Consider the following 25972-nt stretch of genomic DNA (forward strand, 5'->3'; position numbering starts at 1 on the left):
GAGCCAGCAGCGCACATTTGTCCCAGATTCTTCATATGCACACATTTTCTCAAGAGGGGGAAGCCTTTATTTTAGGTAATTGACTGACTAAAGCATTGTGCATATTTCTGTAGTCCATTTGTATTCTGGCTTAATACTGCAATATCAAATGTGTCTAGCAAAACATATATTGGAGTGAAATGTTGCGAAGCAAAAAAGTGAAAGTAGACAGAAAATTTTATACTCTGGTAAAGCAGAAATATTCTTAAAACATACTCAAGTTCAGTAACGAAGAATTTCTACTTTGCTGCTATACAACACTGTTTTTACTAATCTTCATAAAAGATGTTAAGTTAATACACATTATGTAGTGTCACAAATGCGGAAGTCAACTAAATGCCATGTCACACTATATGGGTTTTCAAGTGATTTTCAGTCATACACGTCACTTGCATAATCTAAGCAAGTGAGAAGCTCTTATGGCACACTCGTGTGACCCTCAGTAGTGTACTCTGACTCACTCCATCTAGTCTGTGACTCGCCTTGACAAAATCAAACAGGTTGGGTCTTTAATTGTAGGAGTGGGAGAGCTGACAACCAATGAGAGCCCACCCTGAAGTACAATGCACATACAGTAATCCCTCCTCCATCGCGGGGGTTGCGTTCCAGAGCCACCCGCAAAATAAGAAAATCCGCGAAGTAGAAACCATATGTTTATATGGTTATTTTTATATTGTCATGCTTGGGTCACAGATTTGCGCAGAAACACAGGAGGTTGTAGAGAGACAGGAACGTTATTCAAACACTGCAAACAAACATTTGTCTCTTTTTCAAAAGTTTAAACTGTGCTCCATGACAAGACAGAGATGACAGTTCTGTCTCACAATTAAAAGAATCCAAAAATATCTTCCTCTTCAAAGGAGTGCTCGTCAGGAGCAGAGACTGTCATAAAGACAGAGAAAGCAAGCAAATCAATAGGGCTGTTTGGCTTTTAAGTATGCGAAGCACCGCGGCACAAAGCTGTGGAAGGCGGCAGCTCACACCCCCTCCGTCAGGAGCAGGGAGAGAGAGAGAGAGAGAGAGAGAGAGCGATAGAGAGAGACAGAGAAAAACAAACAAGCAAAAATCAATACGTGCCCTTTGAGCTTTTAAGTATGCGAAGCACCGTGCAGCATGTCGCTTCACTAAGCAGCTGCACAGAAGGTAGCAACGTGAAGATAATCTTTCAGCATTTTTAGACGAGCGTCCGTATCGTCTAGGTGTGTGAACAGCCCCCCTGCTCAATCCCCCTACGTCAGGATCAGAGAAAGCGCAAGAGAGAGAAAGAGAAAAGTAAGCTGGGTAGCTTCTCAGCCATCTGCCAATAGCGTCCCTTGTATGAAATCAACTGGGCAAACCAACTGAGGAAGCATGTACCAGAAATTAAAAGACCCATTGTCCTCAGAAATCCGCGAACCAGAAAAAAATCCGCGATATATATTTAAATATGCTTACATATAAAATCCGCGATAGAGTGAAGCCGCGAAAGGTGAAGCGCGAGATAGCGAGGGATCACTGTAATGCAGTGATGAAGAATAAGGAACCCAGGTGTTTAGGACCTGACCAACAGAAGAGTTGCTCATCTATCTAATATCTTGTGTTTTATGTACCACGATAGAATGAAAAAAAGAAAAACTCGCTGTACCTGTTTACCCTTCTCATGGGCATGTCATTGGCCGTCAGAAAACAGGACAAACTCAAGATACTTTGGAAATGTGAAACTGTGCTGCAGTCACATATAATTTTTTCATCCCCTTTAATTGCTACTTGTGTAATCTAACACACTCATGTGCTACTCAGGAATAAGGAGTGTGGGTGTTTTGCACCTAACAAATAGAAGAGAGAGTTCTCTGTGATGTTGCATGTTTTACAGATCATGACAGAACGGGAAAAGAAAAAAAAGACAGGCTGTGATTGTGGCTGAAGTTGCCATACCTGTGAAGCCTTCACATGCATTCTGGCTCTGTCAGACAGCACATTATTGGCTGTCAGAAAAACGGGCAAGCTCACGATACTTTGGAAATGTGAAACTGTGCTACAGTCATTTAATTTATTAATCCCATTTGATTACTAACTATTTAATCTAACATACTCAAGTGGCGAGATCTGCCACTCAGGAATAAGGAGTGTGGATGTTTTGGACTTAATAAGCAGAAGAGTCATCTGTCAGGTGTCTCGTATTTTAGGTACCACAACAACAACAACAACATTTATTTCTACAGCTCATTTTCATACAAACAATGTAGCTCAAAGTGCTTTATATGATGAAGAAAGAGAAAAAGGACAAAATAAATAATTAAAATTAGGGAACACTAATTAACATAGAATAAAAGTAAGGTCTGATGGCCAGAGAGGACAGAAAAAAACAAAAAAAAAAAAAACAACTCCAGACGGCTAGAGAAAAAAAAAAAATCTGCAGGGGTTCCAAGGCCACGAGACCACCCAGCCCCCTCTAGGCATTCTACCTAACATAAATGACCTCAATCAGTCCTCATGGTATTCAGGGTTCTCATGGAAGAATTTGATGATGATGGTCATGTGGACTTCAGGCCTTTAATCCATCAATGTAGGGACATCACGGTGCTTTGATAGGGTGGTGGTGGCGCAGATGGCCACCACAGAAAACTGGAAAAAGAGCAGAAGAGAAAGTAGGGGTTAGTACGGATTTTGGAGCCACCATGAATAATAATGATGATTAATTGAATATACAGAGTATCAGGATTTAACTGAGATGAAGCTATGAGAAAGCCATGTTAAAGTAATGTGTTTTCAGCAGTTTTTTTTTTTTTAAAGTGCTCCACTGTATTAGACTGGCGAATTCCTATTGGCAAGCTATTCCAGATTTTAGGTGCATAACAGCAGAAGGCTGCCTCACCAAAAAATTTAAACCTCGCTAAACTGGTTAACTCTTCTCATGGACACTGACTCTGTCAGGCAGCATGTTAATGGCTGTCAGAACAGGAACAAACTCACGATACTTTGGAAATGTGAAATGGTACTGCAGTCATTTAATTTGTTAACTCCATTTGATTATTAGTTGTGTGATCTAACCTACTCAAGTAACGAGATCTGCCACTCAGGAATAAGGAGTGTGGGTGAGTGGCTCATCTGTTTGGTGTCTCATATTTTACGTATTATGATCGAATGTAAGAAAGAAAAACTTGCTATACTTGTTAACCCTTTTCATGGACACAGACTCTGCCAGGCAGCATGCTACTGGCGACAGTCATTTAATTTGTCATGCCCTTTGATTGCCGTTGCATAATCTCATACTCAAGTGACAAGATCAGCAACCGAGAAATACAGAGCAAAAGGTGTTTTGGATCCTAAAAACAGAAGAGAAATGTGTCTTTCTGATTTCTCATGTGGGAAAAGGTTGGAAATTTGAAACTCTTCTGGAAAGTTGTTTGTCGTCTATTTTGACATACCCTGCCATTAAAAGTCCTCTAATCTGATACTCAGGCAAAGAGATCAGCTAAAGCAGTCATCATGTTTGATATCCCCTTGAATTAAAAGTCGTGTAATGTGACATTGGCATAAAGTCTCACCTACTCCCATCAATACAGTTAAAGAGATATAAGGCTGGTCAAAATATGATTTTATTCTGGAGCCACCAAAAACAGAAAAAGAAAAAGAAAAGAAAAACAAAGGGAAAATGGGAATGTAAAATGTCACTCAAACCGACACCTCCTCTATCAGGAAAAAACTCCAAAGGGGACAAAGTGGTTACATCATGCCTTCAAAAACTAGCAACTGCCTAAGCCCCCCCCCCCCCCCCTTAAGTATAAGGAGAACAACAGTGAACCTCCATCTGCTCAGTTCCTAACTTATCTCTACAACTCCACAGCAAAAAATAAAAAAACTCAAAAGTCGTGGGTGGTGGAGGTCTTGGAACGTTATGCACCTTCCATTTCATGTACCCAGTACCCCCATTTGGGGTTAGGAGAATGGGGGCATACACAATGGGCCTCCTCCAGCCAACCCACCCCTGTCATTACATCCATTTCAGGCTAGATGAAACCCTAGTGATGCCTCATTTGGTTCTGAAATTCATTTTAAAGAAGAAGAAAAAAAAAAAAAAAAGAAGTTTGGGAAGTAAGGAAAAGTGATCATTAAATCAGCGTCTTGTGGCGCCTGGAGTTTGCCAAAACAATTTGACCGCATAAACATCTTTGAAAAATAAAAAATGGCAATTCTGCTTATTTTCCTTATTGGCATTTTTATTGCAAAGAACAACAAGGGCCAGGCCACACAAGAGCTGATTAAAATCGTTCGGAGCCGACCGCGCACCATTCCGGCATTAATCATAATGTTCGAAATGATTAAATGAATTGAAAGAAAATAAATCTGTTCTAAACACAATGAATAATAGACAGCTTATTAGATGGCTTGTTTTCTGCAGCATTTGGAATTCATTCATTTCAATTTCATTTGCTCAGCCTAAAACAACATCAGTAATCATGGGACTGTCAGCTCTATGGGAAATTTATATTTGATTTTATTTATCGGCATTCCTGCTAGGCCTTGAACCTGGAGGAGGACTGGGGAAGTGACATCCTTTATGAACCAGCTGAAATTAAAAACTAGGCCTAAAAGTTGCTTTCTTTTGTGTTGTCAGGCTGACCCTTACTCAATAATGGAACTATGGGCCATATAATTAGAAAGAGGTGACATCACAGTCTTCCAGACATCAAAGGACATGAGATGTGGAAGATAAGGGGAGCTTTATGGGCGCAATTTAACATCTCAAAAGCTTCGGACCATCCTCAGAAAGTGTTCTTCAGGTCCGTTCTGAACTCAGAAATCAATTGTAAGGAGCATGAGCCTATGATGGCAGCAAGGGGTGCAAGTAAAGGCCATGTCATATTACATGATTTTTCAAGTGATTTTTAGTCAAACACTTCATTTAACCAGAATGTACAATACATTAAGATCTCAGGATGCCGGTTTGCTTATGATTCCAAGGATTAAAAAAATAACATTGAGAGGTCGAGCTTTTAGTTACAGGGCCCCAAAATTGTGGAATGATCTGCCTGCTACTATAAGAGTTGCCCCTTTGGTCTCAGCTTTCAAATCCCGGCTGAAGACTCACTACTTCAGTTTAGCACACCCTGACTAGAGCTGCTGATTAACTGTAAAGACTGCATCTCTGTTGTTAGTCGTTAGCACTAAAACATTAGTAATATTTTATAATTTGTTACTAACCCTCACCTACTCGGTTTCTCTTCTCGATACTCAAATGTGGCACTTGGTGCGTAAGGTAAAGTCATCCCTGATGGAGGATCGCAGGAATCATCGGGTAGAGGGGTCCTTTCATTAGATTGGCTGGCCCAGTGCTGACTCAGCTGTGGAATGGCCAATAGGAGGAGGACCAGGGATGTGAACCCTGGTCTCCTTACTGCAAGGCAGCAGTGCACGGTCGCCAGTCCCATCCACCTAATTTCTCCAAAATAATATCAAGTGTAGTTTTTGAAAGTCCCTAAACTCTTACTATCTACCACCCTACTTGGTCAATTATTCCATGTGTCTATGGATCTCTGAGTGAAGAAAAACTTCTCAATGTTTGTGGGAATTTTACCCTTAAGTTTCCAACTGTGTCCTAGTTTACTTGGTGAACTAATTTTAAAGTAACAGTCTTGATCCACTGGACTAATTGCCTTCATAATTTTAAACACTTCAATCATGTCATCATTTAATCTCCTTTTGCTTAAACTGGAAAGGCTCAGCTCTTTTAAACTTCCTTCGTAACTCATCTCCTGCTGTCCCAAAATCAGCCTAGTCACTCTTCTCCTGACTGCAATTTCTTATTTTTATTGCCAAAACTGCACACAGCACTCCAGGTAAGGCCTCACCAGTGTGTTACACGTTATGTGCTATTTAGTATGAGGACACAGAAGAAAGGCATAGCAGGAATGCTAAGAGTCGTCTTGAAAAACAGGAAGTATTTGTAAGAAAACAAATGATGGTATCCTTGTGTGTCTTCACCTCTCTTTCCCAGAGCTTGCTCACATGATTGAGTTCCCATAAAGCTGCTTCTCAGACTCTGTCATTTCAAGGTGTCTTGCTCGCCTCCAGTCCACTTTTTGATTACCACTTCCTTTCTTTAAAGGAGACTCTCAAATTTCCTCCTACACCTTTCCTTGGTATCTTCGTGTATCTCAACTATTGATGCCTGGTGTTGCCTCCCATGATTGCATTTGAAAAAGTTGCCAACGTTAAACTGGTCAATCACATCGAAACCACATGACCAATCAGATGGTTTGGAGGAACTGGACACAAACAGACAGACAGTAGTGTTTCATTATATACAGTAGTAGATCTGTGTATTTTGTGTTGCTCTCTTAAGTTCCTTGTGCATTGTGGGTGGAATGCCAAGAGGCGGGTCCACCACTGCATCAGTGATGAGGGACCGCCCACATCCTACATATTCCGGCAGAGAAATGAGTCCCGAGGTGGTTCACTGAGTTTGTGGTCACTCTTTTTGACTGTAATTTACAAGGAATGCTTTTCCAGTTACTGAATTTGGGTTATTTTTGTCTTGGATTGCCATTTGGATTCGGTTTGCTCCGGATTGCCTTTTTTATGCAAATCCTTTTTGGTTTCTTTTTTTTTTTTTTGTGCCTGTCTCTTATTTTTGTTCTTCTTTAAGAAGTGTGTTAAGATTTTTTGGTTGCCTTGGCCTTCTCAAGCCAGAGGTTAATAACTGGAAAGGTTTTCTTGTTATTTTTTGTGATATACTTGGTCTATTTTAGAAATGTGCACCCTGAGTCCTGTTTTAGGTTGGGGTAGGCCAATGCCTGCTGCTTGCCTGATGCTCAGGCCTGCCTTCGGTGAGTCATATATTTGGTAGGGCAAGTAAGGTTCTCCTCTGGTTTATGAGTCTTTTTGGTGGCCTCGTCCATTTTGCTACTTTGTAGTGCCAGAATCACAACAGTGGCATCTTTGTTTTTGGTGGAGATTTGCTGTACAGCATTGTAAGAGCCTATCATGAAGTGGTCTTGTGATTAATTTTTTTTATATTTTGTCATGGTATGCATTGATTTTTTTGTAAACTAATGGTTGTAAAAGAATCTGAATTTGGTGTTAGATTTTGGATTCAATAAGAATTTAAAGAGTTGAAAATAACTTTGAAGCATTATCAATACCATTTTGTTTTATCTTTGACGTGACCATTTTACGAGTCATCATTAAGTTGTTTGCCAGAGGCATGGCCTCAGAGGTCATGTCTTCCGACATCATTTGTGGAACAGGTGAAAATTTCAGTTCTGGCATCTGTTTCCTTTCTAAGCTTTGTGGATAGAAGCTGCCTTTTGTCTCTGAAAGTTTCACTGGTTACTGACCTTTTACCTCTAAAATTCTGACTACAATTTTTAAATCAAATTTTAGTAATAATGACAGTATCTTCACCTTCCCAGTCACGACTTTCTTTTGGTTTTCAGCTCCATTTAACCTCCTCCTCCAACACTTTCTAAACTGCTTGATCTCCATCTCTAGCAGATCAGAGACTTGCACATTAAACGTGGTTGCATTTCAGCGTATTCGGCAGGATTACAGCATTTCAATTAGTGTTACAAGAAGTAGTTGTTACTTTATCATGTTAGAGTGTTACACTTTTTGATATGCAAGAATGTTGTAGTGCAATTGTGACAGATAGAGATAGATACTTTACTAATCCCAAGGGGAAATTCACATACTCCAGCAGCAGCATACTGATAAAAAATATTAAAGAGTGATAAAAATGCAGGTAAAACAGACAATAACTTTGTATAATTGAAGAGTCGCATAGTGTGGGGGAGGAACGATCTCCTCAGTCTGTCAGTGGAGCAGGATAGTGACAGCAGTCTGTCGCTGAAGCTGATCCTCTGTCTGGAGAGGATACTGTTTAGTGGATGCAATGGATTCTCCATGATTGACAGGAGCCTGCTGAGCATTAAACAGTGCTAAAAATTGACAGTGCTCCTCTGATAACATCGACGCTAGCCACCCAGACCTTAAAAGTTGTGCTTTAGTTCACTTGAATAGACTGCTTTAAAGCCAGCCCATAGTGATGCTATGAACTCAAGGGTCAGGATTTCATCCCAGTTGATGAACCACACACATGGTTACAAGTCGAGGTTACAAAATCATTTATTAATTAGTATGTTTAAAATTGAATTAACTATCAACATTGGTCATTAATTAAGTGGACACACATTAGGACACCCAAGTCAGCACAACAAAGCCATTCAATCTAATTCATCAACTTGATTCTTATGATTGATTGGGACAGCTAAATCATATTTGTTTATGTTTATATTTGTAAGTTACTTTATTTATAAGAGCACCAGCCTTAATTCAGTTGACCTGCTCAAAGGCTGGCCACCCACAACAATTGCCTTAGCATCTCCGTCAATGTCTAATTTTTCACATTCAAAGCCGAATTTGTAAACATAAAAGCTTCACACTGAAGTGGGCCAAAGCAGCGTTAGAATAAATACACTTCCTCCATGTTTAAATCAAACTCCACTGAGTCACACACTTTTTCTCTTTTTCCAAGTCTCTCATGGCTCATTTTTGGGTTAAGTTCTCAGCTGCAGATTTCACCCCAGATTGAATCAAAAGAATGCGAGGGGCTCTGTCATTTCACAGGCCTCACATTAATAACAGACTTAACCTTAATCTGTTCTGTCTGCTTTCTCATGTGACAGCAAAAGAAGAGGATGGCATTTTTTACAAGTTTCAATAAATATTATGACAAGCAGATAGTTTTTGCTCATTGTACTGCATCAGAGAGTTTAAAGGTTTAAACTTTGGAGAAGGAGACCCGCATGTTTTAATTTAAAATCTGAAGCTGGGCCAATTTATATTATCTTTCCCTGCATATGTTTCCCGGTCCAGCAAAGTCATCTTCGATTATGAACTTCACTGGAGGAACATTAAGCATTGTACTTAGCATTTGCCTTCACCAATAAAGTAAATTAGTCACTTCAGATAAGGCAAGCCGACGGTTTTTGACAGCATCCCGTGGAACATCTTTGTAAGCGAGGAGCTTTTGACTTATAAACAAGTGAATAGGAGGCCTTTGACTTTCTACAGCTGTTAGTCATGTATTCACTATCAGTACTCTTAAATATTTCTCTTAGTACATTTTTGAATCTGAACTTTAAATGAAGTAATGGAGAAGCAGAGACTAATCTGGCAGGGATGGCAGCAGGACTTCTCTACTTTCCATGACATTTACTCTTTGTGACAAATAAAATGGTTGCATCCACAGACTCGAGATCTGTGGGCTGGATGGGACGGCTGGTCCACTTGTCTACTTCAAGGTATTCTCTTCTCCCCACCCCATAATCTTTTCTCTTGTTATCTCTCTTCTGCCCTTACAATTTACCCTCCTACCTAGTGAGCATTTGCCCCAACTAATTTCCCAATTCTGTACTCAATAGGTGTTGTGTGATGACAAACAGGTGCCAAATAGTGTTATTGTTATATCGGATCTCTTATTAATAATTATTCTGTCCTTTCCTAGCTCAATTGGTGTCTTTTGATGCCTATTTGAAGGCTATTGATAATGAATCTGTAGTTGGTTTTTACAACTTACAAGCAACTTACAGTACAAAACAGGCCAAAATAATCAAGTAAAATGTTTGGCCTGTCTGGGGACAGTTTGGGAACAAGTGCTACAGAATGAGGGGACATAATTGATCGTCACAAGTGAAGAGCTCAGAACAAAATGCAAGCCAGTTACAATTGCTAATATGAGTTAGACAGAAAATGACCAAAGAAGAGAGTCTTCAGAACCTTCTTAAACACATCAAGGGAGTCAACTGAGGTGGGCAAATCATACCACCCGCTAGGAGCTTCACATGAAGAGTCAGGACTGAGATCTGATGGTACATAGAGATGGCGTTCATCAGCAGACCCAAGTGGGTGAGAAGAAGTATAGGACCTCACAAAGTGTCACCATATAAGAGGTGTGATCAAAACATACAGTGAATGTTGATGCAGAGCACCATCCAAGAGCAACACCAAACAATTCAATGCAGGTTCTGACATTTCCATCCTAGAGTCGAGTTTGTGACAAGTTTCACCTTGTTTGATACTGTCAGTCATTTGTGAGCCACTGTTGAGTTCAAGTTTGTCGTTAATAATGGATATCGAGCAACGCATTAACATGAAATTTTGTTTCAAAGTACAAAAGGTTCAGGTAACCCATCAGATTACCTGCTCCACAGACAGATTGAGGAGATCGTTCCTCCCCCAAACTATGCGACTCTTTAATTCCACCAGGGGGGGTAAACGTTAATATTTAACATTATACATAGTTATTGTCTGTTTTTTTTTTTTTCACCTGTATTATTATCATTCTTTAATTTAATATTATTTATTGTATCAGTATGCTGCTGCTGAAGAATGTGAATTTCCCATTGGGATTAATAAAGTATCTATCTATCTATCTATCAGATGTTAAAATTGGTTTATGGTGACACTGCACCGACAATTAAGACTGTTTACAAGTGGTTTGATCGATTTTGTAATGGATCTGACTCTGTTGAAGACCAGAAAAGATCAGGACATCCTTCAACATCAATAACTGAGGAAAATGTTCAAACGGTTTCATTATTCATCATGACAATGATCCTTGTCACACATCCCTTCTAGTATGACAATTTCTGTCAAATAAAAACATTACGCTGTGTCCGCATCCACCTGATTCGCCAGATCTGGCACCATACGACTTCTAGCTGTTCCCTAAATTGAAGACGACCATGAAAGGCAAACAATTTCAATTCATTGAGGACATCGACGCAGCCACGACAGCCCAACTAAACACACTCTCGAAAGAAAACTTCCAGAACCGCCTCTCAAAGTGGCAGGAGCGTTGGGATAAGTGTATTCGAAGTGAAGGAGAGTATTTTGAGGGTGACATAGTAGTTGTTAATCTTTTACTACAATAAACGTTTTTTTAAAACATTCACCGTATTTTTTGATCACACCTCATATATAGGCGCTCATCCATTAACTACTCTGTAGGCTAACATCAAGGATTTCCACTGCTGTCTTTCACGGTGGGCTCAGCCATGAATTACAAGATGCACTGTGCTTAGGCAGAGGCCATGGGGCATCACATATGGCTGGAGTCATTTAGGGCTGGAAGATACAGACTACAAGGTGGAAAACTGAATTGGGTTCGGAGTTCAGTTTTTATGTATTCATTAAAGCTGGAGCACAATCAGTTGAAGTCTGAATTTGAACCTGAATTTGAAGAGTTGGGTGGACATCACAAGACATTCCACTGCAAAAAAAATGCTTGATCATATCTAAAGCAAATTCTATTCACTTCCAGTTCAGCCCAACCGATTTCAGTTTTATTGATTCATTAAGACTGAAGCAAAATCAGAGTTCTGAAAAGCTGGGAAACGTGGTCCAGACAGTACAGCCCGTTTCTGACAGCTCTGGGTAAAAAATGTTGGTGGTTAACAATATAAAGTCAACAATAATCCCACATGGTTGACTCCTACAATGAAATGCTGTTCAAAGAAACATTCAGAGGTATACGGAGATAACAAGTGACTGCTGGAGAAAGTGTGAGGAGATAAAGTTCATTACCAGCCCTGCTCGAGCTGCAGATCTCCAAGATAATCTAAGTGTTAGTCAGAAAAGGGAAGACAGCAGCTGTACAGAGAGTCCCCCTATTATTATTTCTCATTTTCCTTTCTGCTTTTGTTTAAATGTGCTTTTATCTGCTCTTATCGGCTCTCCACCTATCATGTGTTGGGTTTATCTCTAGTGTATGCATTGCACTGTGAAGCACTCAGAGTTTCTCCATTGTCAGGAGCGTCATACTAAAAATAAACTGAATGGAAGAGAAGGACTTTAATCCCACGGTGGTACATGAGGTTCCAATTTGGGCGTTACCGCTGGGAGGTCTTGCCAGCTGCATACTCTTTAGACCAGATAACTTAAAACCTTAAAAGGCGGTTGTTATCAGAATCTCTATTAGCGGGCATCTGGTGCTTAAGGAGCTGGGATTCAAATCTGCCTGCTGCTGTGCTAAGTCACACATGAAGTAAATCAGATTAAGGCCATGTCACTGACTCCACAGTCCCTATACCATAACCCCAAATGATGCACTTCGTGCCAGTCATTCACACAATCATATTATCGGGTTTTGGAATCTGAATACTCGGATAAGGAAGTGAATCTACAATGACCTTTTTATCTGATAAGTAATCACTGATGGGGTCACGACCTCTGAAGTCACACCCCTTACCGGGCAAAACCTGGCAATTCAGTGCAGCTGGGCAAAAACACAAAATGGCGGAGGAAAACAGCCCAAACATTGAACTGGAAAACAAACAATTTCATCAGATTCCTCGGTGTTTGAAACCCCTGTGGAAAATCGGGGGTCGGACAGTCCCCTAACCTGGACACAGACAGGCACAAAGACACAAGACCAAAAGCATAGCACACCCATTAACCTCTTTCTTGCCTTTACAGTACACAATGCACTCTTATCCATATTACTAACCGAGAATGCTAAACCGGATGATGGACGCAGGCACATCCGGCAATGGGCCGTAGCTGCAAAAAGACGTACTGCGCAGGCGCAAAAAGAGTCCGCGAGAGTCGGCTGAGGAGCTGAGAAAGGCGGACAAAAGAGGGCGAGAGAGGCGGATGAGGAGAAAGGCGGACAAAAGAGGGCGAGAGAGGCGGATGAGGGTCCGCGAGAGGCGCAGGCGCAAAAACAGTCTGCGAGAGTCGGAGAAAGGCGGACAAAAGAGGGCGACAAAGGCGGATGAGGGGCCGCGAGAGGCGGACAAGACCGTTCAACTGCAGAAAAGGATACATATTAACAGTGAGTGCGATCCTCCTTATTACTTATCCATATTTCGCATGCTGAGAAAGAAACAAGTCATGAATACACGTTCACGGGTACAAAACGATTCGGAAAGGATAACGGAAACAAACACACGAACACGAAAGAAACAAGAAAATAGACGGCGGCGCATAAAATGCGCTTCTGAAACACCGGGAGAAAAAATGTCTCGGATCAAAAAACGCAAAGCACAAGTGACACCGTTACAGAGACGTGCCCAAATGGACAGACACAATGAACGTTGACGCATTCAGCGCGCGTGTCAAAGTGCTGCATCGAAAGAAGCACGATTTCAAACCGAAAGAGCTCGCGTATCAGACATACAAAAAAGGGAGCGAAGAGACAGAATAAATTAACGGAGACGTAAACAACGCGCAAATGAACTGACAGAAAAACAAAAAGCAAGACGCGAAAAGCACCAAGCTCAAATGACCGACATACAAAAACGGACAAGGCTCGATACAAACAATGCACTGCGTAGACTGAAACGGACTTTGCGCAAAGCGGAGGCGAATAAAAAAAAAGAAAAAATAGCGCGTCACAAATAATGGACATGCAACAAAAAGGCAATCAAACGCAAAAAGCGAAACATGCCCGTCGCGGACATCAACGCCACACACCTGTTAAACGCTTACGCAAAATGGCTGAAAACGCCTTCAATAAGGAATCCACTATTGAGGAAAATTCATTGGGATTAATGAATGTCATTTGCAATCATTGTCATTCACTTAACTTCACAGAAGAAACAACTGGCAATACAAATAATGAATTTACACGTTGTTGTCAAAAAGGTCAGATTAGACTGCCTCCTTTACATTCATATCCTGAATATCTAAAGAAGCTTCTAACTAACGATGTGCCTGAAAGTAAACACTTTATGAACTGCATTAGATCCTTCAATAGTTCATTTGCTTTTGCATCTACCGGAGTACATATCAGGCCACCAAAAGGCAATGGCCCATACTGCTTTCGCATATGTGGACAAATATTGCATCGCATTGGAACAGTGCACCCTCAAACAAATCAACAACGCAAATATGCACAAATCTACATCCTAGATCCAGATGAGGCAATCTATCAACGCATGAACCTTCCTGAAAACAAACAATGCACAGAGCTTATAATGAGAAATGTCACTCATGTCATAAACAATCACCCATTAGCTAAGTCTATAAAAATGCTACATGAAGTTGAAAAGGAGGCAAATACAAAAGCAAATGCAGAAGGTATAGCGGCAACTACAATTGCTTTGGTCTTGATAAAGGACAAAGAACAAGATCCAAGACGATACAATCTGCCCGTCGTTAATGAAGTGGCAATTGTCTTTCAAAGTAAAGATGGTGAGCCTCCATTTCACAGAGATATTGTTCTACATTTACATCCTGATAAAAACAACACACCTACATTCCAACGCATAGACATTTGCTTTCCGCTTCTTGATACTTTATTTGTTATTTCTATGCGCATCATCCAAAGCTGCACACTATTCTATATCTAATTCATACATCTCACTCTTTGTCATGTCCCAACGCCGGGGGTTGGAGAGCGAAGCGAGCAGGGGGCGGAGCCCCCTAGTTCTTCCCAATAAGGCTCAGTCCCTTCTCCTTTTCTCTCTGTTTCTCTTTCTCTTTGCCACCTCCACGAATGTTTTGTCCTCCACCTCCCAACTCTGGCTCTCCGAATGGAGTTGGGTGGCTTCCTTTATACTGCACCCAAATGTGCTCCAGGTGCTCCCTGACAATCATCCGGCAGCACCTCCTGGTGTGGCGGAAATGCTGCAGCCCAGAACTCTGAAATTGTCCAGGTGCCCCCAGCAGGGTTGAGCTTCCAAACTCCAAGCCAGTGGCCCCGATGGAATCTAGGGGGTTTACCCTCTTGTGTTCCAAGGGAGGTATTGCCCCAAATATGTTCTCTCTACCAGTCCTTCCATCACAGGGGCGTCCTGGTTGTGTGCCACACTCCCTGATAATTGTGGATTTGGACCTGCTTGCACTTGGACTCCCTTTAAGGCAACTCCATCCATCCATCCATTTTATAACACGCTGAATCCGAACACAGGGTTACGTGAGATCTGCTGGAGCCAATCCCAGCCAACACAGGGCGCAAGGCAGGAAGCCAACCCACCACAGGACACACACACACACACACACCAAGCACACATTAGGACCAATTTAGAATCGCCAATGCACCTAACCTGCATGTCTTTGGACTGTGGGAGAAAACCAGAGCACCCGGAGGAAACCCATGCAGACACTGGGAGAACATACAAACTCCATGCAGGGAGGACCTGGGCAGCAAACCCGGGTCTCCTTACTGCGAGGCAGCAGCGCTACCACTGCCTTAAGGCAACTCCTTTTGCCTATTTTCCTTATATTTTTTCAAATTTTGTAAATAAATCTTTCATTTAAAAAGATCCCTTGTTTGCCCTTTTGTGGACAACCTGGGCATTTATGTTTTTTTTTTTTTGATGAAAAGGTGTCCAGGTAATACATTTTATATTGGTGGTCAAGTTAATACTGGAAATGCCTAAACTGTTAGCCTTGATTGGCACATACTGTTCATCTAGAAAAACCTACATACCTGTATTCAACATTCACTCAGCACCGATGAGCAATACAAAGCAAGAATATCTCAACACCGGCTGAAGCCGACTTCCTCAACTTTGATAAATTACAGGGTGCTAGCAGCCACTCTGCTCACGAGGCGCCCCTGCCGGGATTTGCTTACATATCGACCTGTCTTGAAAGGGCTACACTTCAGAGTACCCAAGCAGAAGCCCCGGAACAGCAATTTATGTCGGCTTTTGTATCCCAATGGCTACGTTTGAAAGGGCTACACAATCTAACAGAAGCCAAAAGGGTTAATCGCTACCCCTGAAATTACAGTACATAAGCTAAATGGACACCATTTGTTTCATTAACAATCATTAAATATCATTAAACAACAGGACAACTTCGGCAAAGCAATACTCAATACTCTATTTCAGTCATTATTTATGTTTATTTGAAGGAGAAACCAGATGCAGATGTTAGATAAGAAAACATACAACCTGAACGATTCAAATCAGGGTCACACAGCCAGCTTTCTATCAGGTGGCACTAACTGTGGTTGTTGCAGTCTTTGTTTTCTTAAATCAGGTGTGATGCTTGGGAGCAGTGGGGTGGTCTGTAGGTGGCAAAGTCTGACCGAGTGGTCTTCTGCTCTTTCTCAGCCGTTTCTTCCTCTCCTCCTCCTGCTTATTTTAAAATCCCTTACTCTTATACAGTCTTGCTGACTGCCTTCTGTAAGATATTGCATCATTCTGGACAAGTTCCCATGGTCTGCTCGATTGTTAATTAAGTTACTTTTGGCTAGACATGAAACATCTTAATCTTAAAGTAATCTTAAAGTATACACACACTGGTCACTTTATGTATGCTTAAACATATACATTTTAATAGACAATGACATTCTTTTAACAATTTATGCTTATTTTCCCAGAATTCCTGCCTCTGTCTATTTTGCATATACCCTAACATTTGAATATCCTTCCAAAATTCAACACTCCCTCATGAATATTAATGAGCTAATGAGGTCATTTGTCCTGCCAGCTCTTTCAGTTACAGAGCATTTTTATTACAGAATGTTAGTTTATGAGCTCTAAGACATAATTATAGTATTGGTCACATCGTTTAAGATTCATTAGCTAAATAATTATAAAATAAAAACACACTAAAATAAAGCACACATATTAAGTATTACGAGTTGTATTTAGCATACTGTAAAAGCAGAATTTTCCCAATAGCATTATAATTGTCCCTTCTCTTGTGGAGCTTTTGCTAAACTTTGGGATATTTCATCTTTTTGCCAGCTCCCCATATTTGGGATCTGCTGATCCAGGAGCTTGCAACTAAGACTAGCTGGGTTGGGGGTCTCCTTGGGCAAGCTGCCTTTATAGTCATTTTTAAAAGCCTCACACCACAATGGAGGCAAAACTGAGAAAGACTTAGAGTACAAAGTGTTATAGTAGGATAATTAAATGGAAAAAGGATGGACCCGACCAAAATTTGCAATGCTACAGCAAAGGGCCTAAATACAGATGGCAATGAAAGAGTTTGTTTTTTATGCTTTCAAACTTTTCTGAAAATATGTTTTCACTTTATCGTTATGGGTTGTTGAGTGTAGATTGGTGGTTAAAATTTTCAAATATATCTATTTAAAATGAAATCTACAACACAATAATGTGTGCAGAAAGTGAAGGAGTCTGGAAACTTCCTGAGTTCACTGTAGAGATTGCCACACAGGAGGCAGCTGAAGGGCTTAAATAAGTATAATGGGTGGTTGGCACTGTCCACTAATGCCTTCTCTCTTTTTCTCCTCTGCAGACCCACAGAGACCCAATTGACTTTCCGGACCCCACACTCCAGTGGTACAGCCCTTCCCGTCAACCTGAAAACACCATCTTGATCATTATACCTCAGCTCTGTTTCTCTGCTTATATGCTTTATTTTTACCTTTTTTCAAGTAAGCGGGGTGGATACTCAAATGTGTCCAGTTTATTTCTAATAGCCTCATTGTATCCATTATTGCCAATCACTAAGATTTCAGTTTTCTCTTTATTTAACTTGAGAAAGTTACTATTTATCCATTCTGAGATACAAGTTAGACATTGTGTTAGTGAATCAAGAGAATCGGGGTCATCAGGAGCTATTGATAAATACAGCTGTGTGTCATCAGCATAGCTGTGGTAGCTCACGTTGTGCTCAAGTAGGTGAGCACCTGAAACTGTAGAATTTAATACTGTAGTTTCAACACTGCAGCCTCTTGCCTATGTCTTCAAATCCCTTAGCCGTGGGCAGCCTTTCCTGTTTAATGTGAAGTTTACCAACGCTTCCCATTCAATCTAATGGAGCTTAAGAAGATCTGCCATGAAGATGGCATGGGATAAACTGGCAAATCCAGGAGTGCAAAGCTTGTAAAGACTTACCAAAGAAGACTCAAAGCTGGAACTGTTGCCAAAGCGGCTTCTTAAATGAAGAAGATATTCCAGTTTTGGTTTTTAATAAATTTGCAAACCTTTCTTTTTTATAATTTTATTGTAATCACACAACATTTCATACAAATAGATCATTTACAAAAATAGGATTGAAAACAAATCAACCCCCACCCCTGAGAAAGAGAGCATGGCCAGCAGAGTAAAACTTAAAGCTAGTAAAAATAAGTAAATAGATGAATTAATAAGTAAATAAAGACAAATGGAGAAGAAAAAGAAATGGGGAGAGAATCTGCTTCCTTAGTGCTTTAAATGCTTATTCTAAAATCTTATTGATTACATCCTGCCAGGTTTTGAAAAAGTTATGTACAGATCCTCTAAGTGAATTAGATTTTTTCCAATTTCAAATATAAAATATCAGTTACCCACCAACTTAAGAGGAGAGTTAGGATTCTTCCAGTTGAGCAAAATAAGTCTGCGTGCCAATAGTGTAGTAAAGGCAATCACAGTCTGTCTGTCCTTCTCCACTTTAAGCCCCTCTGTGAGCCCACCACATACAGCCGTTAACGGATTAGGAGAGATTGTGACACCAAGGCTGTCTGAAAGGCATTTAAAAATTTTGGTCCGGAATGATGTTAATTTGGTGCAGGCCCAAAACATGTGACCCAGTGAGGCCGGAACTTGATTGCAGCGTTCACAGGTTGGATCTTGCCCTGGAAACATTTTGGATAATTTTAAACGAGACAGATGTGCTCAATATATCATTTTGAATTGAATAATTGTATGCTTTGCACATATGGAGCTCGAGTGAATTCTCTGCATTGCTACCTTCCACTCCTTTTCTGATATGGTGAATGAGAAATCCTTTTCCCACTGTCCTCTTGGATCTTTGAAAGAGAGGGACTGTAAAATGGTTTTATATATTACGGAAATGCTGTCCAAGTCCTCAAGACTGATCAATATTTTTTCCATTATAGAGGGAGGTAGAGGATGAGGAAAATTGGGCAGATTCTGTTTGACAAAGTTTCTAATTTGAAGATAGTGAAAGAAATGTGTTGCTAGAAAGTTAAATTTGGAGTGTAATTGTTCATACGATGCAAAGACGTTGTCTGTGTACCAGAAATTAAAAACTGCATACATTTGAGAGGGTGGAAAAAGGTGGTTCTCATGCAGAGGTGCCTCAGATAAAAGCTACTCTATTATAAAATTCTTCCTACATTGGTTCCATATTCCGAGTGAGTGAAGCACAATTGGGCTGTTAGTATATTGGCAATAGCTTACATGTATTGGGACGCAAAGCAAGAAATATAAAGAAGTGTTGCAGGATTGTATTTCTATTGCGGACCAAGCCTGTGTATGTTCATCTATTTGTGTCCATGTCCAGGTTTTTATAGCTTGTATATTTGCTGCCCAGTAATAAAACTGAAAGTTGGGTAGAGCCATGCCACCTTCTACCTTAGGTCTTTGTAGGGTCGCTCTTTGGATACGTGGATGTTTTGAATTCCAAATAAATGAGGTTATGGTTGAATCCAATTTCTTAAAAAAAAAAAAAACGATTTATTGATGTATATTTGAATGTTTTGAAATAAAGAGAAGCTTACGAAGGATATTCATCTTAACAACGTTAATTCTTCCAGCTAGAGTGAGATGGAGGTTTGACCATCTATGCAAGTCTTGCTTAATTTTTTCCATACAGACAACGAAATTTTGTTGATAAAGAGTTAAACTGATCTGCAATGACAAAAGGGAAGGTGTCCAATCTAATATTGTGTGCTTGAGAATTCACTTGAAAGAGCACACTTTTAGTCAAACTAATTCTGAGACCAAACCTTTCAAAAACAATGTTTTTCACTTATTGAATGTAGTCTGATTGGCAAACATGGAGAATGTATCCATTTAAAATGAAATCTACAACACAATAGAGTGTGCAGAAAGTGACGGGGTCTGAATACTTTGATTCAACTGTATATACCAGGTGAGCACTTAGGACCACCATAAAAAGGCAATCAGAGTCAGTCACACCTAGCGATTCCTAGTTGTATAGTTTGACACCCTGAAGGGCATCAAGACTCAGCAAGTGATCTCTTAAACCTGACATCATGCCGAGTCATGTAGTGTGATGCTGGCTTTAGGCGTTTAGGACGCGAAATCGAAAACCTATGGAAAACCTCCTGAAGATGCACCAGATGTCTCAAAAGAGGTTGGTTACGCCTTACAGCTTGACACAAATTAAGCAATTTAATTGGGCTTTGTGTAGTTACTAAAACTGGTGCTACGTACCAGCACTCAATTACCCCAAACTGACAAACAGAAAACAGCATATTAGAAATTTTACAAATGTATTAAAAATAAAACTCTGAAATATCACATTAATATAAGTGTTCAGACCCTTTGCTCTGACATTTGAAATTTGGCTGAGGTGCATCCCATTCTATTGATCATCGTTGAGATGTTTCTACAGCTTCTTTAGAGTCCACCTGTGGTCAATTCAATTGATTGGACCCGATTAGGAAATGCAAACACCCGTCTAGAGAAGGCCCCACAGCTGACAATGAGAGCAAAGTCATGAGTTTAAAAGAACTGCCTACAGAGCTTAGAGGCACAGATCAGGGAAGGCTGTTGCATTACAGGTTCCTAAGAGCACAGTGGCCTCCATAATTGTAACAATCACAACTCTTCCTGGAGCTGGCCACCCGGCCAAACTGAGCAACCAGGGGAGAGGAGGCAGCCAAGAACCTAATGGACACACCTATGTGCTCTAGAGAACCTGTGTGGAGATGGGAGAAACTTCCAGAAAGATAAGCATCATTGCACTAATGTGGGCTTCGTTATAGATTGGCCAGAAAGCCCGCTTGGAGTTTTCAAAAAGTCACCTAAAAGACTCAGAGTATGAGAAATAAAATTTTCTGGTCTGATGAAACTAAGATTCAGCTGTTTGGCCTCAGTTCTAGAGGAAACAAGGCCCCCACTCATCAACTGTGCAATACAATCTCAGTTCTTCATGCTGCAAGGATAGGGCCTGGGAAACTTGTCAGGGAAGAAAGACAACTGAACAAAGCAAAGTACAGAGTTGTCCTTAACCAAAAGGGTGCTGTGGACCTCAAACTGGCCTGAAGGTTCAACTTTCAATGGGACAGTGACCCAAAGCACAAAGGAAAGATAAAGGAGGGGGGGGGGGTCAGGATCAGCTCTGTGAATGTGTATGAGGTGCCCATCCAGAGAAGAGGAGACTGTGTGAGGGCCTCATGTAGGTCTTTAAAATCCTCAGAGGCATTGATAAAGCAAATCCAGCTGAATTCTTTTGGCTTAAGGGTAAATCAGGTACTCGAGAAAATCTGTGGAAATTAAAGTAAAGGGCATTTAGGACTGAAGCCAGGAAGCACTTCTTTATGAAAAGAGTTGTGGGACTCTGGAACAAACTACTGAGACATGGAGTTGAAGGAGAAACCTTGAGAACCTTTAAGAAGGACCTGGATGAGATATTAGGACAGCTTAGCTATTAACTACACAAACAAGCCTGATGGACTGGATGGTCTCCTCTCATTTGTTAAATTTCTTAAGCAGAGCTTAGACCTGAACCCAACTGAACATCTCTGGAGAGACATGAAAACAGCGGTTACCAAAGGTCTGCTTCCAGCCTGAGAAGAAGAATGGCAGAAAAGTCTCAAATCCAGGAGTATGAAGCTTGTCATACCAAAGAAGTCTTGAGGAGGGAATCACTACCAAAGGGGTCTAAATAAACACTTAATTAAGGACCTGAGGACTTGTGTCAATGGGATATTCATTTTTATTTTTTTATATTTTAATAAATACAAAAAATTCCTAAAAATCCTCATCCTGCTTTGTCATTCTGGGGAACTGACTGCTTCTTGAGGGAAAACATGAATGTAAATGATTTTAGCACAAGGCTGCAACATACCAACTTGTTCAAAATATGACTCTGTAAAGGCACTATATATTGACCAATGCTACTGCCTCACCATTTGGTAGTCAATTCTTTGTCTCTATGGCAGTTTGGCCCATTGGCTTTTTCTTATTTCACTCCGCATTTCAAGGATATGCAGGTTGGGGACACTGTGTGTGTAAACGCAGGTGTTGGTGCGAGTAAGTGAACCGGCACAGTAATGGAAGGATACCCCATCTCAGGTGGGCACCTGCTGAAACAAAGGGTTAAAAACTCCCAGGATTCTGGATTGTAATAAGCAATTAAAGGAAAATGGATAAATAACAGATGTATAAATAGTTAAAATCTTGGTCTAAATAATTTTTAATGTAGAGAAACACAGCCCATGGGTCACATGGACACCTTGCCCTGTTTGAACGCATTTGTGGTTACGAGTGGTCTGGACTTTTAAAGTGGATGTTATTATGACATTTGGCTGTGAACAGCACCAGGCTCCTTAGGTTGTTTCTTTTTTTTAATTATTTCTGTTCTTTTTCTCATATAAACTCAGCATGCCTTACCACATGCTGTCATAAAATGAAGTAATAACATAAATCATTCTGAAAGCTAAACATAAAGAACAAAAACAACAACAATGGCATTTTTTTCCAAATTAAGCTCAGTGGACTGGGTGAGTTTTCGAAATTTCCTCTTTCTTGGCACCGCACTGACATTGTGTTTATTTACTTACAAATCACATGTGTGTGATGGAATGAATCAGAGTTTTTGGTATTCTGAGATCTTGTTTGCTTCTATTTTTACGCTTATTTGTCTTTTTATTCATAACTAGTTACATTACCTGTTGAAGACAGGCAAGTGAATATATTTGATAAATATTTGATACTATGGGTAGCATACCCTCAGCATTTGTCCTAAGGCTTTCCCTGGTATCTTCATGTGTGTTAACCTCTCTTGACCAACACTTCCTCTCTCAGTCGCGTTCCTATAAAGCCTTCTCCTCAGACTCAGTCAAATTGACGCACCTTGCTCGGCTCCTGTCCACTTTTTGACTACTGCCAATGGTAGATGGACCCCCCATTGCCTGTTGTGAGAACCTCAATAAAATTCTTGTGAGTACTTCCCATCTTTGAAGGCGTTTCTCAGGGTTGCTTCTACACTTTTTGTCTGTATCATCGTGTTATCAGAGTTCCCGTACCTGGCACATCCTGTCTCAATTGCATTTGACTGAGGAACCAAAGTGAAACTGACCAATCAGATTGCTTGGGGAGACCAGATGTGCACACACACACACACACACACACACACACACACACACACACAAACATTTGCAATTTATTAAATATTCAATTTTACCTTTAGTGTGGAGATGTCATATTGTGTTTATTAATTGCTTGGTCAGCACGGTTTCCGTGCCACCTTTATGTGGCTTTTGCCATGTCGTTCATAGTTGCTATGCCTGTCATCAGTCATGTGACACAGAGATCCCATGACATATTTTGTTATCAGGTTCCACCTACATATGCTGTACTACTATAAGTATCCAAGCTGTCAAGTCCAATTCATTCCATTCTGTCAGCAAACTGGCAAATAATTTTTTTGCAAAAACTGGGAGATTTGCCTAAAAGAACAAAACAATATACAGTCATATGAAAAAGTTTGGGAACCCCTCTCAGCCTGCATAATAATTTGCTCTACTTTCAACAAAAAAGATAACAGTGGTATGTCTTTCATTTCCTAGGAACATCTGAGTACTGGGGTGTTTTCCAAACAAAGATTTTTAGTGAAGCAGTGTTTAGTTGAATGAAATTAAATCAAATGTGAAAAACTGGCTATGCACAAATGTGGGTCCCCTTGTAATTTTGCTGATTTGAATGCATGTCACTGCTCAATACTGATTACTTGTAACATCACATTGGTTGGATTAGCTCGTTAAGCCTTGAACTTCATAGACAGGTGTGTCCAACCATGAGATATAAAAGGTATTTAAGGTGGTCAGTTACCAGTTGTACTTCCCTTTGACTCTCCTCTGAAGAGTGACAGCATGGGATGCTCAAAGCAACTCTCAAAAGATCTGAAAACAAAGGATTGTTCAGTATCATGGTTTAGGGAAGGCTACACAAAGCCATCTCAGAGGTTTAAACTGTCAGTTTCAACTGTAAGGAATGGAATCAGGAAATGGAAGGCCACAGGCACAGTTGTTAAACCCAGCAGGTCTGGCAGGCCAAGAAAAATACAGGAGTGGCATATGCGTAGGATTGTGAGAATGATTACAGACAACCCACAGATCACCTCCAAAGACCTGCAAGAACATCTTGCTGCAGACGGTGTATCTGTACATCGTTCTACAATTCAACACAATTTGCACAAAGAACATCTGTATGGCAGGGTGATGAGAAAGAAGCCCTTTCTGCACTCACACCACAAACAGTCGCTTGTTGTATGCAAATGCTCATTTAGACAAGCCAGATTCATTTTGGAACAAAGTGCTTTGGACTGATGAGACAAAAATTGAGTTATTTGGTCATAACAAAAAGCACTTTGCATGGCGGAAGAAGAACACCGCATTCCAAGAAAAACACCTGCTACCTACTGTCAAATTTGGTGGAGGTTCCATCATGCTGTGGGCCTGTGTGGCTAGTTCAGGGACTGGGGCCCTTGTTAAAGTCGAGAGTCGGATGAATTTAACCCAATAGCAACAAATTCTTCAGGATAATGTTCAAGCATCAGTCACAAAGTTACACAGGGGTTGGATATTCCAACAAGACAATGACCCAAAACACAGTTCGAAATCTACAAAGGCATTCATGCAGAGGGAGAAGTAAAATGTTCTGGAATGGCCCTCACAGTCACTTGAATATCATCGAAAATCTATGGGATGATTTGAAGCAGGCTGTCCATGCCCTGCAACCATCAAGTTTAACTGAACTAGAGAGATTTTGTATGGAAGAATGGTCAAAAACACCTCCATCCAGAATCCAGACACTCATCAAAGACTATAGGTGGCATCTAGAGGCTGTTATATTTGCAAAAGGAGGCTCAACTAAGTATTGATGTCATATCTCTGTTGGGGTGCCCACATTTATGCACCTGTCTAATTTTGTAATGATGCATATTGCATATTTTCTGTTAATCCAATAAACTTAATGTCACTGCTGAAACACTACTGTTTCCATAAGGCATGTCATATATTAAAAGGAAGTTGTTTCTTTGAAAGCTCAGCCAATGATAAACAAAAATCTAAAGAATCAAGAGGGGTTCCAAAACTTTTCCATACGACTGTACATAAAGCAAACCAAAACTGAAAACCAATACGAAAAACAATAATTGTGGTTGAAAGAAAAAGACGATCAAAAGTACATGCAAGAAATGAACACAGTGATAAACTTTGAATATTTCAGAGGTTTGGTATCTGCTGTCCTTTTAATGATTACATATTGGTCCGGACCACAACCCCAGCAAGGCTGAAAGCGGACCCAACAGAAAAAAACACTAGCGGCCTATGAGGACCCAAAAACATAAAACCATGCCATAACCCCTCATTAACGACATGCCCTCTGCACACATCCATCAGATTTCCAGGGAAATTTGTTATGAAAATGAAACAGGTGAGGGGCATGAAGGGCATCAAACCGAACCCAAGAGCACTCCTCTGGAGTCTGTAACCCTTCCAAAGGACAAGATACTCTACCAGAGAATTACAGTCAACGCTATACTGAACCTCATACTCCTCTGTTCCATCTACTGAAACAGCCTGAGGGGGAATGATAGGAATATAATATGGACTACAATGAACCAGTCGTAACCGGTGACACATAAATGGTGAGGTGGCTTTTGAAGTGTGCTAGACGGAATAAGTAAAATACTGGGCCTACTCTACATCTAATAACATAAGGACCAATATATCTAGGCACTTTTCTGAACCTTCTGTCAGAATTGTTTAGCCAAAATACGAGCCGTCTTTAAATTTCTGTTATTTTCCACTTCGCATGGAGGTCACTGACATAACTAGAAACACTATTAACAATAAGTAGTGGAGAAGGGGACTCAAAATGGCAAAGGCAAAACCCATACAAACACTCAAATGGGGACATCTTTAAGGCTGAATGGGTTAAAATGTTCTTAGAAAACTTCGCTATAGGTAACCAATCAACCCAGTTGTCTTGATTTAAATTTACTGAACACTCTTAAAAATGTTGTTTTCTTAAGGCCATTATATGGA

Source organism: Erpetoichthys calabaricus, chromosome 11 (assembly GCF_900747795.2).
Source record: "Erpetoichthys calabaricus chromosome 11, fErpCal1.3, whole genome shotgun sequence".
In the NCBI taxonomy this organism is placed as follows: domain Eukaryota; kingdom Metazoa; phylum Chordata; class Cladistia; order Polypteriformes; family Polypteridae; genus Erpetoichthys; species Erpetoichthys calabaricus.